At 40.5% G+C, this 17,735-nt stretch overlaps 1 protein-coding gene across 4 annotated transcripts in view; it reads left to right on the top strand.

Annotated features, from left to right (window-relative positions):
• The window catches only part of PIK3C2A (phosphatidylinositol-4-phosphate 3-kinase catalytic subunit type 2 alpha), a 60,816-nt gene that overhangs the window by 5,164 nt on the left and 37,917 nt on the right, over positions 1-17,735 (top strand). For 2 of the 4 annotated variants that reach the window (XM_048947774.1, XM_048947770.1), the window contains exon 1: positions 7,312-7,439. The exons of 1 other annotated variant lie outside the window; for it this stretch is intronic. The gene's annotated coding sequence lies outside the window, so the exon portion shown is untranslated. Of the gene's footprint in view, positions 1-7,311; positions 7,440-15,651; positions 15,710-17,735 lie in introns of those variants that run through there. One more of the 4 variants, XM_048947773.1, reaches the window with a different exon arrangement.

The following is a 17,735-nucleotide window of genomic DNA, read 5'->3' as shown; positions in this document are numbered from 1 at the left end:
TTTAAAGCCAATAATAGATCTTTGTAAATCCTAATTTATAGCAGTAGCCCAAAGCTTTTATTCCCAGTGCTTAATGGTTACAGAGTGACATGCAGCTTAAGCATGGGTTTAATAAAAAAAAAAAAGCTTTCAGTACAAGCTCCACCTCTGTCATCACATCTGTCTGCTTTTTGCTATTAGGCAAGCAGTGTCTGTCTTTCAAGTCCTTTATTTGCAGAGGTGCTAGCACACATGTACATGTAATATTAACAAACTAGTTTCTAATATGTGATGTCACAGAAACAGTTTGTTTTTTTGCTCTAGTACTTTGGTTTTTTTTCTCCCTTCTCTGAAAGCAATACAATGATTTTTGAGATTGCATGTAACTGATTCCAGACTTCCAGGTAGTCTTAGTAGTGAGATAACCCTGTTCATTTTAGTGCAAATAGAAAATGTGTGAAGCTTATTTTTCATTAAAACCAGATTAAAGAAGGATCCTTAACTGCTTTCAATGTAAGTCCTCTACAGCTGTCAGGCTATCTGCCATTTTTCTTAGAATGTTGTATGATGACTACAGAACTCATGAAACTGTGGTATTAAGGAAAAATATAGAATTGAGAGTAGGATTTTAGCCTGACTATTCCAAAATGTGGGTTCTGTGATAGCAATAATTTCAGGGCAGCAACAAAACCCTTTCAAATCTGTGTCCTAGCACTTCAGTGGAAGCTGCAAGAAAATACTGTATGCATAATCAAAGCCATCTCGGGAGTTCTCTAGGAGCCTAGGAAGATGATAGCTTCTATGTTTTTGGTTTGTTTGTTTTTTTTTGTATTTTGGGGCTTGAAAAAAATTCCACTTCTATTTGACTTTAGAAGAAAGTATTAAAGTTTCTTTTAACCAGAGAAAGATCGGTGGTCATCAGTACTGCATATTTTCTGCTGCTTTAGAAAGTGTAGTAGCAGCAAATAAATGTGTAATACTTCACCACATGACATGGCTGTTCTGTAATCATAGAATGAGTTGGGCTGGGAGGGACCTTAAAGCCCATCCAGTTCTTATTCCACTGCCGTGGGATGGTTGCCAATCACTAGATCAGGCTGTCCAGGACCCCCTCCAACCTGGTCTTGGGCATCTCCAGGGAGAGGGCAATTACAGCTTCTCTGGGCATGTTAGTCTTAATTTAAATTTCAAATCTAGAAAGGCTACTTGTTTCTAGAAGGAAAAAATGACTTTTCTCACTTAGACCTTGCAGATTTTGGAGGGCTTTTAATATCAGGTAGGAGGTTAAGAAAGATAATAATAATTTGAGGACCATAGTTGGACTTGTTCCTAATTATATGAAACTAGGAAAAACAGGATGGCTTCGCTAACAGAGTGTAAACAAATAGCTGGAGACTCTAGCTGTTAATTAGGTTGGCATTTTAATAGTCTCTCACAGGTCAAAGATTCAGCCTGGTACCTTTAGGGGGTGCCAAAATGCTGCAGGTAGATTCACCATTTGATTCTAGAGGACTAACGCAAAGGTAATTTTATTCTTTTCAGGCTCTTCTGCAAATGAGGCTAAAGGAAAAACATAAGCATGATCTTGATTTTCTGCATTAATGCTGCAGTAATGTCACTCCTGGCATGATGAGGTATTTCTACTCTATGGAGCAGGCATTCTAATGGAAATATTCTATTGGAAGCAGTATTTGTTTTAAAGCAAAAGGTTTTTCTGTTTTAATGGAAAACCATTTGCACTGCTCCATACTTTCACCAAACACATGCATTAACTTGAATACTTGCTGCACTGTAGCATATAAGGTATTGTAGTCAGAATTAGTCTTTGCCACTACACTGAAATGCCATACTCTTATCTGTGTTCTCATTCATATCCTTCAGCTACTCTTCACTGTGTTTCTCAAGGAAAGGTCTGTTGCTATTTAGAAATTAGTATTACATTTATACTTAGAAAATAAGTAGTTTTCTTAATGCTAATACTAGGTTTGCAAGTGCTTCAGTACTGCTCAAGTACTGCTCTTAATTAGGATGAATGCTGTATTTTTTTTTTTTTTTAATGACCTGGTGTGTCACATTGTAGAGGAGTGACTGTAGATCCTGAGACTTGATGACCAGGTGATTTCTCCAACTGACTTCTTGGAAGGTGAATTTTTTCATAATGTGTTCTGTACACCCATACTTGGGTTCATAGAATCAGAAGGTTGGAAAGGTCCTACAGGGTCATCTAGTCCAACTGTCCACCCATCACCATTGCTGCTACAAGCTACTAAACCATATCTTGTAGCTCCTCATCCAGATAAACCTGGTCCTGATAAGATTCCTTATAGATTTAGTAGGATTATTCTGACAGGTGAGGAGCATCTATGAAGACAGAGTTAATAATGAGACTGTGTGTGATATGCTCATGAGCAGTCCTTGAAGTTCTCAGTGAGCAGGTGAATTCATAAAAATTCATAAACACACACTTTCTTCTCCCACGTGCACACTCTGTCTTAAGTTGTTCAGGTGAGTTGCAATGTGTATTAATACTGTTCACTTGTCTGCTGGGTGCTAACTACTGCTGTCCTATCTAAAAAGTCTTCCACTGAACTCAGAGATCAGTTTCATTAAAACAATATTCAGTTTTGTCCTTTGGATGCATGGATGCCTTTCTGTGTGTTAATGTAAGCAACAAATGCAAGCAGTAATAATGTGTATATGTACTAAATAATGTGTTCTCTTGTATGCAGTACCCTACTCTTACATAACCATAATTCCTAAGCATGAGATGCTATTTACCAACTAAAGCACCTTGGCAATGATTTCGAGCAATTTGAATTACTTCCACTGCTTCCAGCATCCATTAGATAAAATCTTGAGTTTGAATCATTGAGCTTTAACCTGGTAACCAGTTTTACTGATGTCCTCCAGGAAGCACATTGTGAACTTAACTTCCCCTGTGGAAACTACAAAAAAAATTGTACACCAAAATACAATGATTAAGGGCCAAGCCCATAACAGAATCAGACTGGGACAGAAATATGAAAGCTGAGCTCACTGAATGCCTTTGATACGGCAGTTTCTTCAGTGTTATATACTGTGTGATTATGAACAAGTCTATGGCAAAAACAATTGTTCATTCTTTCCTAAGGGTAGAATATTTCACTTACAATGCTTTAAAGAACTGTGAAGTCATGTTAGTAATGAACGTGGGGTTACTACAGGGAGCCTCATGCAGTTAGTTTGTGTCAGGGTTTGGGCAGATGGGGAAGACAAGAGTAGCCTTTCTCATGATAATCTGCCAGAGATCACTGTGGAAGTCTCGTGCTGTAGAATTTCTACATCTGTTGCTGATTTTATTTTCTTTTAATTCTTTGACACAGGGCAGTTCTAGCAAGTAGTTGGTATGAAGCTTTATCATCCTCTGTCTTTGGATATCTGATTAAGCATGACTTGCTGTAATTGGGATTTTAAATACCTGATTTGCCACAAGTCTTCCCAATTACCTCTATTACCTTTACTCAAGGACTGGTAGCTGTTCCCAGGTATGCATCCTGTTGTCCACAGTTTTGCCCTCAGGTTATTCTGGCGTCATGCTTACATTAATTGTCCTTGCCATTGTATACTGTAAACTATCCCATGGTACCTGCAGAGCATGTTGCAGCATTGTCACAGATTCTGCATGTGTTTTGTAACCTGCACTCCATTTTAAGAAGGTTCAGAAGCTTATTTCTATTTAAAGCTTTCAAATGATACCAGTTGTGCATATGTACATATGCATGTACATATGTGCATATGTACAGTTGATCAGTCATTCCTATCCAAAACTATTTTGTATAATTTCTTCTATATGTAAAATAAAATCACAAAATATTAGCAGTGAAGATGGTAGTGAAGTTTAGGGAATCTTCTGTTCTTCAGTTCCCTGGTCCAGCAGCTCTTCTGGATATAATTTCCTTAAAAATTGTGTAAATATGAACTTGTTTTCTAGGAATTTGAAATGCCTGCCCTGACCCACTGCTGTAGAGATGTTTAAATTGTGTGGGACTTAACAAATTTTCTGTGTTAAATAGTGTTATTAGCAATAGTATTTTGGCTGCTTGTACCCAAATCTTCACTTACTGAAACAGGACCTATTTCCAAAGAAGTTATCTGAAGATTGTCCTTCTGCTAAAAATTTTTAGCATGTTTTTTTCTGGTTGCAGATGAGAATGTTGTTTGATCTTAAAAGTAACTCGTGTATGTAGCTGAAATAATTTTGTGGCTTTTGGAAGCTGTATGTGGACCTGCAGAGTGAAAACCTGGAACTGTTGCATAACAGTGAAACAATAAAAACATAACAATGGCCAAAGTTGTTTTTTCTTTCATTGCCAACACTGATATCCTGTTTCTCACTGGAAGATCTCCACAACTAAATATTGGTAACTTGCATCTGGAGGTGTTAATTCAACAGTAAGTAGTAGGTGTTTAAGCTTGAATAAACACTCAGAGCAAGCAAAATGAGGATTGATAACAAAGTCCAAAATTGCCAAGAAAAAGCTTTGTGAGACTAATGTAGGAAATTATGCTGAATGCTCAGAAGGCATGTTTTCACAGAAAATGTATTTTCCTTTCTTTAGGAGTAGAAAAGAACCTGTCTCCCTCTGCTGGTTTTAGAGAAGAGAAATAAGTGTACAGACAAAAAAAAATTACGGCTAAAATTTTGATTAAAAACTACCGGAGATTCCACAAGTAGTGGTTGAAACTTCTTGTTTTTAAGAGCTGTAGTCACCTTGGTGATGTTAGAACTTTAGCTGTCTTGACTACTGGAAAGTGGTAGATTGCTGTAGCAGTTCAAGCTAATGGTTTCTAAGTATATTTTAAAACAATTTATTTGTTTGCATCATTAATGAAAAATGATTAAAGATTATATTGTTTAGCTTTGAATTCACACATCACCTGATGCCATAGCTTTATGACTCTAATGTTAGGCTGCTTTTCAAGAAATCTAGATGAGTAATTTTCAATTCCTGCATGGTCTGAGTTAGGGTATTTCATGGATATGCCTTTTTCTTTCAAACCTAAGTTCCTAAACTACTCTGTCCTTACAAGTCACAGGCCATGAGGCTTTTCAGAACCACAGACCCAAGAAAAGCTACAGTTTGCCACCTGTGACAACTGCCCAGGGTTTCCTTGACTCGCATGGGAACTGTGGTGTTGAAGCTGAGTGCTTTAGGATGGAGTGTAGGGCTGAAATGCAGCTGTGGGCTGTGCAGTGCCATTGCCCTAGACTGCTCTGGGAGGCAGTGAGAAGCCCTGATGTGGTCTGTGCTAACGAGAGTGTGCAACAGGATGCGGGTGAACTTCATGCTGCATTCCCACCCTGATGAACAAACATTTGGGAATTTCCTTGGAATAGATGTGCATAAAGTAAGCAGCATGTTCTGGTATGCAAAATGCAATCTGCTAAGAGATTTTTTCCTTGCTGGGATACGCTCTTCCTATTTGCAGAGGAAGCTCATGTGTCCTATTAAAATTCCCATGCTTCTACTAACAATTTCTCATTCTCAGAAAGGATGCTCTAACAATAGACACCAAGTTTATTGCTTCCAATTAGTGAAGGGCAAGTAGGAGTTCCAGTAGTTATATTGAGGCATTCATCTGTTAAATTTGGGAGGCTTACGTAAATGTGTTTCAGGCTGAGATGAAAACGAAGGCAACTTTCTTTTGAAAGATGTTTGTACTTCCATATGTTGTCTTTGCCAAAGCATTTGTTTATGTTTTCATTGCATGTAGTTGGCCTTTTAATCTGGATACACATAAAACTTCTTTATCCTAGAAATTGTTTTAAAAGGCATCTGCCAGCTGCAGTTTATGAGATTGCCAGTTAATCTCAGCATTAGTCTGGTTATTTACACAAGGTGATTTGCTTTTTGCATGTGTTACATTGGAGTTCTTTTGTGAAGTCTGAGTATGAAGGGCAGTGGGCACAGCACTTATTCTCCAAACATTTGAACAAATGTCCTCATGTTTATTCTGCCTGTAATATATCATTTAAATATCAGTAAGAATGTCAGTAACATTATATGGATTTTTTTTACTGCTTTCTTCTGTACCAGATGTTATGGTCACTAAGCTCCTGAAAACTCCCAGGCCAACTATGACACTGGAACAGTGTATCAGAAAACATACATAGTAACAAGATAGTGAGACTGCTGGGACATGCACCTTGTGCACTGTGTGTACAGCCACATATTAGTAACTTCCTGTGTAAGAAATACTTTCAAGCTGACGTCGCGCTCTCATGCGGTGATGTGCAGTCTGTAATTACCCACTGAGAAGGCAGTCTGCAGGCTATGCCATTGTTCCCTGTATTGACTCAGCTGGGGGTAGCGTCCTTCTTCCTAGAAGCCAGGCTCCCAGGGCCGGGCAGTTCTCTCTCTGGAAGCAGAACTGTTTTCCCTCCCCATCACTAAAAGCTAAGCTGTGGGGAACACTGCTGCTTGCCATCTGATATTGGACAGCTGTTTCTGAGGGCTGGCTGGTGCTGCTTCTGGAGCACAACTGTGCGTGTGGTGTAGCTGTCATAGGAGCTATGGAAGCAGGGCCAACAGTGCTGGCATTGGGGTTGCTCTTCAGTTTAAGGAGTGTAAGCAAGAGAACGGTGTATTCAGTTTGTCTGTAGAAAATTAGTGGCTGCTTCATGAGAAGTACCCTAAGAATGTGTAAATATATTGAATAAAGGATCGCTAAGAAGGTTGAGCTGAAATTTTAAAATACATGCTAAGTACATGGAAAAATTCCTATTAATTTCCCAAGAAATGCCTCAGAAGATTCTCTGGTAAACAAGCATGGAGATGGTCTGAAAGTCTGCAGTAGTCAACAGAAGGGACCAAATCATCTTCCTTTTTGCTACTTCTGTGGTTCCTATTTGCCCCAGTGGCAAATGATGTTATGGTGCACTTACTATATTGAATTGTCATGGTCTGGTTGAAATTGCCAGATAAGATAGCTGCCTTGTACTCATGCTGAACAGATCAACGCACGTTTTCTTCGTGATGGATTCTCTAATGTGGTAGGTTCTAAGTGGATGCTTTTCACTCGTCTTCTGTGTTTAATCAGGTGTTTTGTATTGTTTGGAACTTAGTGTACGAAGTCTCCTTAGTAAATGGGACCGGACTATTTGAGGCGGTACCCGCTGACTGGGAGTTACTGAATGGCTGGCAGGAGCGTTCGTGCGGAGCGCCCGTGAGCCAGCAGCCATCCAGAGGGGAGCAGGTGAGGCGGTGTCCGGGCGCGCCCCGCCCATCTCCTTACAGCGAAGCCCCGCCCCTCTCCCCGCCCCTGCTGCGCTCCAGCGGTGGGGGCCGGGGCCGGAAGTGGGCGCGCGGTGGCGGCGGCGGCGCTGCGAGAGGGGGGCGACGAGCGGGGAGCGTGCAGCCTGCAGCCTGGCGGCGGGGGCAGGAAGCGGAATGGCCGTGGGGCGGCGGCGCTGCTGCGAGGTGGGTGGCGGGACGCGGCTCCGCTCCGCGCCCTCCCGCTTCTCGCTCCTCACGCCTCGGGGGTCGCGGCCCCGCGACCCTCGGCCTCGGCGCGGCGCCGTCCGCTGTCCTGGCGGGTCCGAACGCGGCTGGCGGCGCTGCCCCGTCGATAGGGGCCTGCGGCGGAGCGGTGCGGGCGCAGCCGGCGTTCCCGTGAGCGCGGGGCTTCCCGCAGGGGGTGGCGGCGGTCGGGACGGTTGGGGGCTGCGGGAGCGCGGGTACGGAGCCCCCGATAGCAGCTCTTGTTGGCTGCCTGCGCGGTGTTACTTTGGGACGGAGCTGAGGGTGGAAGAGAAGCTCGGCGCTGTTTGTGAGAGTTCGTCGTGCGGTGAGCGGGTGGTGGGGATGGATGGTCTGCGAAGTATCCCGAAGGGAAGAGGCGGGCGGGGGGGTGAAGTAACCGCCAGTGGCTCTCTGCCCGCGGGGTTTGGGGCTCCTGGGGCCTGGCCCAGCGCCTCAGCGCTGCCAGTGGGCCTGGGAAAACTTCCTTTGTGCTGCCCGGCATGGGCTGATGGACTGCAGCTGGGGGCAGAGGATGCGGCGTCCACCGGGTTCATAAAAAAAAGTCAGAAACAAGTTATGGCGAAACTACCGAGAATAAGTGGACAATAAGAGGAAGTTGCATAGAAGGTAAAGGCAGCGGGAGAAAGTGCAGGGAGAAGAAGCCAAGTAACAAATGTTTGACGTTGCGGCCTTCTGTTGAATAAATTAGAGCCTGGCCCTCTTTATGCTGTGTTGTGTTTGGAAATCTTTCACATAAAGGTAATTGTATTTCAAATATATTCATATATACACAGGTCTCAAGAAAGGAAAAAAAAAAAAAAAAAAAAAGCACCCTACTTTTTTCTTGGTAGTTTCATAAAGTAAAAGTGACCTACTTAATCACAGCGTACTGGTACTCCTGGTTCAGAACCTGAGGTTCCTCTTTTGGGATATTGTTATAGTCATGGACGTTAAGGCTCATCAATACAGTTAACCAATGTATGTAAGTATACACTGGTGATCTAGTGTTTGTTTTTTTATCTTTTTTGGTTAGCTCTGTACAGCAACAAGGGAAATTGAATGCCTTAAGTAGAAAATGACACCTTTCAAAATGCCAAGTAAATAATTATTTTCTGAATATGTGCTCTATCTGTTTCTTGCTTCTCAAACTGAGTGAAATTGCAACTTGTGGTATTCTTTAATCATATACTGCTATTATAAATTTGTTCCTGCTCTGTAGCTGAAGAAATTCAAATTCAAAGCTTACTTATAAATATAAATATGCTGGGGTGATGTTTAGGATTTTTTGTCATGTTAGGTTTAGGGGTGGGACTAAATGTAGAACACTACAGGACTAATTAGAAAAGCTAATGCTATCAAGAGTTTGAATGTAATTAGAGAAGGGTTGCATATTGTGTGTGTTTTTAGTCCTGATCAATCTGAAAGTTATCCTGTAGGAGCTTTAAAAAAAAAAAAAAACAACAATGAAGTAATATTGATTGGTAGCATGCTGTAAGCATAACATATCCTGTGTTGTTTTGAGGTCATGACATTGAGATAAAGATATTCTGGTTTTGAGTCTGCGAGTAATGATTGCCTCTTAATTCACGGTTAGTGCAGAAGTTACTCCAGGATGGATTTATTTTTTGACTAACACAACAAAATTACAAATGAGTGAAAGTAGCACAAATGTGAACTGTTGGCTTTGCAGCAGTGTATCTGTAAATATATTCCTTTACCGTAGCTGTGGATGTGTAATTACTTACCAGAACCAGAGTTCAGTTTTTATCAGCAGTGACCAGTAACATCAGTCATCCATCTCATACAGCATTCTTCCAGCTCCTTTGTACATGGGAAGGCTGCAGCAGTGTCAGTTTCTTCAGAAGAATGCAGAAGTTGTTTCCAGACTGGGCAAGTCAGCAAAGGAAATGTTTCTAAGCATGCCAGTGCTATATAAACCTCATTTGTTCTATAAGTGATTCAGAGTAAAATATCTCCCTCAAAGTTCACATTAAAGAAAAGTCATGGGAAATATTACTTTTATCTCTACTTTTTAGTAGAAATGGAATCTGCACTTACGTACTGCAGAGTAAGTTCACTTTGTTCCAAGCGGTAGTCACTTGGGAATGCTTTTATGGAGAATTTGGAATAGAGAGAGGAAGTGTGTCTGCACATTTCATGTAGCTCATACTTTCAGGTGCTTAGCATTAAAATTACAATGTCACATTGATCCATTTAAAGAAGAAAAAGCTGGGAAGTCTGCAGTCTGTAGCACATAAGGACCTTTAGATATCTGTGTTGAGACTGTTGCCAGGTCAGGTCTAGAAACTGGTTGCTGCATGCTGACCTTGATGAACTAACTCAGTGTGCGCAGAGTTGGTAGCTGATTGCTGCAGTGGTGGCACTGATGTTGGTGTTTAGCAGACACATCAAGAACAGGTGAGTGCTGTTTGATACACTCTTTACTTAGGTTGTCGTTGCAGCAGCAAAGTACAAGGTGCTGCCAAGTTTACCTGAGGCCAGTGAACAACTCGACAGATTCCTGGAGGAAAAATCCAACTTGGGTGTTAAATATTAGAGAAGTTATCTCAGGATTCAGGAAGCCTTTGAGCTGCTAATTAGTGGAAACTGGAAGAGTATTTTGAGGAAAAGTTATCAGTACTTGTTTTGTTCCTGTGCACTTCTGAAGCTACCCATAGAGACAAGGACAAGATATAGTTATGGTCTGACACGATATAACCATCCTGTCACCTTTCTATCTACCATTGTAGTGTTTTGTTTTTGTGCTTTTTTTGTTTGTTTGTGAAAGTAATACATCTTAGAAGCATTTTAGTATGTACAGCTAAGACGTCTATGTAAACAGTGTATCGGCTTGGTCAGTGATCAACAACTGTTTAATACTTTCAGACATACCAGGTTGGTGACTGAGAAGCATCAACCAGTTGTAACTGAAACTGTGCAAGTTCCCTGCCTTCGGGGGAAGCTTGTCTGCTGAAGCAAGTGGCAGAAGTAATTTGGCTCCTGCAGCAGAATTGCATTTAGTTAGACTGGTAGCCTGGTGCCAATACAATGCTGCAGAGGTAAATCCACACTAGAATTGTGATGGCAAGGTCTTCTCTGTATTCTACTGTTCTACTTTTTGCTGCGTTAAAGGTGCATACTGTTCAGAGTTGGAACAGGGCAAGAACTCTGTGCCCACAGTTAGTGCCCACAGTTAGTGCAGAAGTTACTCTAAGATGGATTTATTTTTTGACTAACATAACAAAATTAAAAGTGAACAAAAGTGGTACAAATGTGAAGTACTGGCTTCACAGTAGCACGTCTGTAAATATATTCCTCTACTGTAGCTGTGGATGTGTAATTACTTACTAGAACTGACTCTGTTTTGAGCGAGAGGTTGAGTAGACACCCTCTGAGGTCCTGTCCAGTCTGTTGTTTTCTGTGATTGTATATATGTGGCATTTTAGAAAGAAATTATTTTGCAAATTGTGGAGTACTGAGTGAATTATTCAGACGGGAGTCAAGTTATTTGGAGCATTGGCATTGCTTAAAGAGAAGCCATGCCCTAAAGCACTAGCTAATATTGATTCTGTGTGGTGTATTTCTCATTATACGGGGGTTTTCAAGTGCACTTTGAAAGGAGAGATTGATGGGAAGAGTGCATGAATCGTATGGCAGATCTGGAGAAATGCACAACTTTAGAAGTGGTTGAAAAGCAGAAGAAACCATTTAAAAGTTCTTAAAATAAACAGGAGTGGATATGAAAACATTATTCTGTAAGAAGAGATGTTGCAACAGTACCAAAATTCTTAGCCTTTGTCTAACAATGCTGGTAATAGGCTTGGCTGTAAGGGATGGAAAAAGTCTTGACTGAGTGCAGTGGAGTGAAACAGCCTGGGATGCCATCAGTTTCATGATTGCTTTTTCTGGTGTCTGCATCTATGAGGTTCTGTGCAGGAGCAGAATTGCAGGTGTAGTGGCAGAGAGTGAGAACAAAATGGGGTGAAATACAAAGATACAAATGTCAGCTGTAAAACTACTTACTGACAAAGTTGATGTTAAGTTTCCTGTTGATATGTGTCCTCAGCCTTAAGGACATCATGGAACGATTCAAGTATTTATAAAGATTCTTCCAGTAATAAATCTGTGATGTCCAATAATGTAAGCTTATGCTGCTGTTTTCTTCAGCCCGCTATTGGCTGCCTTCAGTTGCTTGATTTTACGCAGCCTGGTGAAATTTAATTAAGATCTCTATCTCTTCAGCAGACAACTGAAATGGTAATTGGGTTCAGAATTTGGAAGGGGGGTGTAACAGCATGGATATGCCAAAGAAGCTCACGGACTTGCCGTACCTGATCTGTGTGTATCTACATCCACTGCTGGAGTGGCTTGCAGTGGCTAGGGGTGCGAGCTGCTGGTTCAGGAAGGGGAAGAATGTATTGTGGCCATGAAAAACATCTGTAGGTAGCTACAGCCGCCTATGTTGGCATTTGGCTGGAACACTGTGGTGGGTGCTGTCTTGGAAATGTTGTCTGGGAACATTGGTCAAAAATCCTGATTGAACAATCTGACAAAGGGTGCCGTGTCTAGAATCTTCTGCATAATGCCATGGGTGATAACTGACCAAAGTAAATGAGTTCTGAAGTGTTCTCAAAGGCGCTGAAACAGCTGATGCTGTTTTTTGTTTGTTTTTCAAGATACTTGTTGCCAATGTTGAAAGACTTCAAAGCATTCCTGGAGGCTTCCTATTCTGGTATTAGAAACACCGTATTCTTACTTAGCTGTTAAAATCAGCAGCTTTGTGATGAAATTGTGCTTTCTGGATGGAAGTGAATTTTTCAAATCTAAATGAAGATGTGTGGTTGTTGGTCTGTACAGCTGTTTGGGCATTTAGAGGCTGAATGACTGGAGCAAAACAGAAGGGAGCACTGATCCAGAGTTAGTGCCCAATTAAAAATCACACCCTTATTTAAATTACTGTAACCATCTTTGAAGATTCTCTGGACAGGATCTGAAATGAAATGGATTCAACCTTTTCAGCCAACAGTTAATCTCATCTCCAAGGAGGAATCTTCCAGTTTTGCTACAATAAGTAACTTCAAGGAGCTGCTAACTTTTGGTGGAGGTACAACACAGTAGAACTATAGTGCAAACATTGATCTTTCAGGCTACTTCCATACACCTTATTGAAACACTTGGAACTAGTGGTATTTTTAGAAAGTGGATGTCTTGTCTGTTCCAGAACTTGCACATCTGTCAGTAAATTAAAGAATGTTTCTTTACATCTTATTTGCAATAATTTACATTTTGTATCAGGTGTATCTGAAGCACGTAAGTTCTTCCAAATTAAAGCAGTAGAAAGATGTGGGTTTTTTCTTTTTCTGTTGGTTGTTTTTTTTTTTAAGAGACAAAGCTATCAATCTGATTTTACACTTATTGCTTAGGCTATTTATTTGACTTTGAAAGTCTTTGTAACAAATAAACAGTTCACTTACTTTGAGGAGAATGACCATGGAAAAGGGAATAGTTTCAAGCATGGAAAACCACTTAATACCAAAGGCATGCTTGATGTGCAGCCTGTCACACCAGCAAAGAATCTGCTTTTTTCCTAATTTCTAATGTTCCTGGAGACCATTATGCTATTAGATGCATGGGAGGGATAAGCACTGGAAGCTTAATGCATATTCAAGAATTAGAATATCTGGTGTGTTAGCTGCTATGTGTACATGAAGCAGAATAAAGCCTTTGTTCTCTCAAGCATTGCTGGGCTGATTTCTCTGCTTTTTGCTGTATTTTCTGTTTTCAGCCACTTCATGCATAGTGATCATTCTGTCAGAATCTTTTCTCAGTTAACATTTTGTCATACTTCCTTCCCAGTGCTTCTCCCACCCCCTCCAAATTGCCCACACTACAAGTCTGTAAGTAACTCATCTGGTTTACTTAATTTGATGAAATATCTGTTCCGTTTTCTCACTTCCTAGCAATCTGTGAATGCATCTGGCTAGAATAGAGGGCTTTTGAACATCAAAGTTCCTGTGTTTTTTCTTGGTAAGGAGTTTTCCTGCTGTGGCAAATGTGTTGCTATGAATTCCTTTCCAGGCGATTAGTACTTTCCATAGTATATTACTGCCTTCTTATTTTGCTGAAGTTTTCCTTGCTATTCTGTAGAACTGCTGCTGTTTCTGCTACTCTGCTAATTCTTAAGTCTGCTGACATTCACTGACAGAAAGATGCTTACAGTCTGTTTTAGTTAATGGCAAAATAACCACAGGGAGTTTTTGTGGATACTGCTCTTGTTTTGAGGAAGCTCTGCTTGAAGGCTTTATAAGGAAGGCAGGAAGTGGTCTGACATGTTATCATTGCTTCTGTATTTAGTGCTGGAACTCCAAGGAGTTTGTGCACCCATGTGCGATAGCTGTAACGTGTTTCTGAAGAATGAAGTACAAATAGTATGAACTCTGTGCTTCTTTATCACTGGAACAAGCTATAAATAGAATGCTAAAAGCCTTATTGTCATGCTTTTGCTTTTTGAGAAGAAAATGTTTGTGCAGCTCGGCTTAAGTGGAGGAGTAACGTGTCCATGAGCAGATGGTGAGATTACCTCTGCTTGAAGTGGCGGGATTTGTTTCTGATAAAGACATTCCCTGTTCATTTAGATAGGAAACCTATTGAATTAGTCTCTGTCGTGGCAGAGATGTAATGTCCTGTATGTTCGTTCTTTCTAAAAGTCTGTACATTTCTCATTAGCAAAAACAGCTTCATGGTTCAGTATGAATGTTGAAGCAATGCGTATGTAGATACGTTTCATTTTTATGTAAGCCTCTGAAAATGAAGATGTTCTTGAAATTAATTTCAATCCTGTGTAGAGGCTTTGATCTGAAGGAGATTGCCAGACATCTTCCTGCCTATCTCTTAAAAGGAGCACTTGGCTCCTTTGAAATTCTGAGTAATGAGCATTGCTCTATTAAATAAAATGACATGGCAATACACAGATACTTGACTGAGTAAGAGAATTTCACACTCTAAATGTCTGAATGCATTTAAATGTGTGTGTTCTAAAATACCACCAAGGAAGTGCTACGTTCAGGGAAACTGCATGGCTGGAGTCAGAGGAAGAGGTCTGTGGGTTTCTGCCCTACCGCGTCTGATCAAATACTCAGAAAATATTGTATTTGAAGTGTTTGTCTGATTCTTTACGGATTTGGGAAGAGAAACGTGCCTTTGAAGGTGATCAGATCAACTGCTGAAAAATTTGTTTCTAAGTTGTTGCTTAGCTTAGTGTGAGATAGTCGAAGAGAACGATCCTAGCTTCAAAGATATTCCTTTTAGTCCTGTATATGCCTTCAGCTGTTGCAGAGGTCTGCTGATTTCCCAAAGTACTGCCCCTAATGGTTCTGGTTGCTCTTTTTCCTGCATCTGTAGTTAGAACTGAAACCTTCTGAGTGCTTGGGTAGTTCCTTACTTTGTCCCTTCTCTTTGTAGATGGTGAAGAAGTTTAAATATTGCTAGCAGTCTGCCTTTGAGTTTAGGTGGCTGGAAATTCAGAAGTTCAAAGTGGAGCTTGTCTTTTTAAGTGAAAATGTTGGCTGCTGCAGTGTAGTTAACATTAGAAGGTAGGCTTGCCTTTTCTTTAGTAACCTTTATGTCTAGGGAGCTTCTGATCTTCTCTCATGTAAATGTACTGTTTAAAACTGGCATGCAGGATGAGGTTTTGCAAAAGGTATTGTAAAGTTATCAGATGTTTTTCAACAGTTGAAAATTAAAAACTGCAGGCAAATTTATACATGTCTTAGAAGTGTTGGAGGACAGGACTTAAATACAAACTGTGTTTGAGCACAGAGCAGTGAACCTTTACCTGTGGGCATGGCTTGCTGAAACAGAAGCTTCTTGAGAGAGGGAGGCTACTTGGTGAGCACAGAGATCAAAGCTGTTCATTTCAGTAGAAAAATAAGGCTTCCTAGATCTTAAGGAGCCCAAGTTATTGTTCTTTGGTTTATATATGGTTACTTTGAAGGCCATGTAATCTCTATGTCTTTTCTCCTTTAGAAAAATCACTTGTTCTCACTGCTGTTGTTATCAGTGAGCACCAGAATGCACTGATAACATTCAAAGTTATTGTCCAAATAGTTCTCAGCTGTCTTAGCAGGTGTGATCATATTTCCATTTGTTTGTATAAAATGCATGGAGAAGATCCAGCTGCTGTTGAGAATCCTTAGGCACTCCGTGCTGCTGCTCCTTGGAAAAGCCAGGTAGGAATTACTACGAGAACTTCATAAACTGGGAAGAACAGGGTGTTCTTGCTTCTGAAAATTTGACATTGGAATCTTAGCCAGCTGGGAGCTAATGAAGAGATTAAATCCTGCCTAGATATCCAGACAGTCTGAGTAGCTGGTGCAAAGCATATTAGGCTTCTCATTTGAATGTTGTCTGTAGCTAGTGGGCTTAGACCTTCTACAAAATACATCTTGAAAAGAAGATGGAGAGAGAGTTGTGTTAGCAGGAGGATAGTAACTAAGTGAACGTTGCTGAAGGCTGCAGCTGTGCTGTAATCCAGGCTGGGACGTGCCCTGATGGTAGAGTAGCTCAGCAGCACTGTGTTCCTCATGAGTTCCCTGGTTCATTCAGCACTCAGCTGTACCAATGGGCAGCAGGTGGGACAAGACTTCTTTTTAGAGGCAATAGTTCTGGCTGTGATGAGTCGGCTGGATTTGGCTCTGGGCAGCCTGGTCTGGTGGTTGGTGACCCTGTACATAGAGGGGTTGAAACTTGTTGATCATTGTGGTCCTTTGCAACCCAGGCAATTCTGACTGTGTGATTCTAACTGTGCAGCCTAATTCAGTGAGGGAATGGATCTGGTGTCTGCTTTTTACCATAGATTTCCCCTGCACTGGCAAGGAATGAATTCTATTTCATGGAGTGGATTTATGAGTCACTACTAAAACTCCTCTTCAAGACTTTATTATCCAGGACTTCAGTTGTGTGATTTTCAGTTTTTGGTTTTTTTTCTTAACTATGTTGGTCAGTCACTGTTTCAGTCTCTGTTCATCAGCACTTTTCTGAAATACACAAAAGAGAGCAGAAACTTCAAAAACGTGAAATGTTTCTTGAGCACAGTGTGATTTTGAGATATGTTGTACACTGTGGCCTTAACGCTTTCTAAGAGAGCTATTAAAAAGTTGAGTTTTAGGTTTTAATAGGGAAGTTACATTTGCTAGTATTCATGGTCTGAGTAAACTTAATTCTTTAGCTAGCTTGCATAGCTGCTTTGTTTTGTTTTTCTCTTTTTCTTATACTAGGCGGTAGCTCTGTGTTTTGGGAATTCTCTTGTTTAAAACAGTAGAGGGTTCCTTTTAAAGCTAGAATAAACCTTTCCTCTCCTAACTTATATCTAAGGGGTATAACACATTGATGTGGAAGGATTATGGTAGCTTTTAATTTTAATTTAATAAGTAGATGGTAAGCAACTGAGTTGTCTGATAGTACTGTGGGATTTAGTCCAACTGAGGTCAGAAAAGCATTGTATTCTTGAGCTGCCAGGGCAACTGTTCAGTTTGAGGTATGCCTTTCAGTGCTTTGCACTAAAAATATTCCTATTTCCTAAGGGAAATCACTTGACCTAGGAGCATGTTGTGGGCATTACAGATACAAATATCATTTCGTTTGTTTGTCTACTTTTTGATACAGGCTGAGATGTTTTAAAAATTGTTGACTTCTTACTGAAACAGGCTTTGTTTAAAATTGAAGAAGGGGGAAGATCTGGTAGTAGAGGGGGGAAAAAAAAAAAGCTACTTTTCCTTGAAGTCTTTTGGTACCTACAATCAGTTCTGGTTTAATCTTGATTTTTGAGTGATTTGACCTGAGTTTGTTTTCAGTCTTATCTGAAATATAGAATCTTTTATAAAGATGTCTATCCTTCGTACTATAGGCGTTGAAATGAAGTAGATCAAACAAAAAGTTGGCCAGAGTCTTCAGGAATTTAAAGAATCTGTTTGAAATCTGTTAAGAATTTTGCTGTCTGTGGCCAGTCGACAGAAGTACAGTCAGTTTGTCTGAAGCCACATATCTCTGGTCTGATTCAAGGAGGAAAAGAATGTCTGATTGGTGTGGATAGAAGACAGTATCTATATATTTAATAATTATAACATTTATTATATATTATTTCATGCAGATACTTTTTTTAATTATTTGTAAATTACTGCACGATTTAAACCCATGATGATTTACCTCCAAAGGGCACATTTAGTTCAGTGTTTGAATGAGGATTGCTGTTTACAT

This window comes from Lagopus muta, chromosome 6 (assembly GCF_023343835.1).
Source record: "Lagopus muta isolate bLagMut1 chromosome 6, bLagMut1 primary, whole genome shotgun sequence".
NCBI lineage: Eukaryota > Metazoa > Chordata > Aves > Galliformes > Phasianidae > Lagopus > Lagopus muta.
Note: the sequence above shows the minus strand (reverse complement) of the source record. Positions and strands in the feature narration are given on the sequence as shown.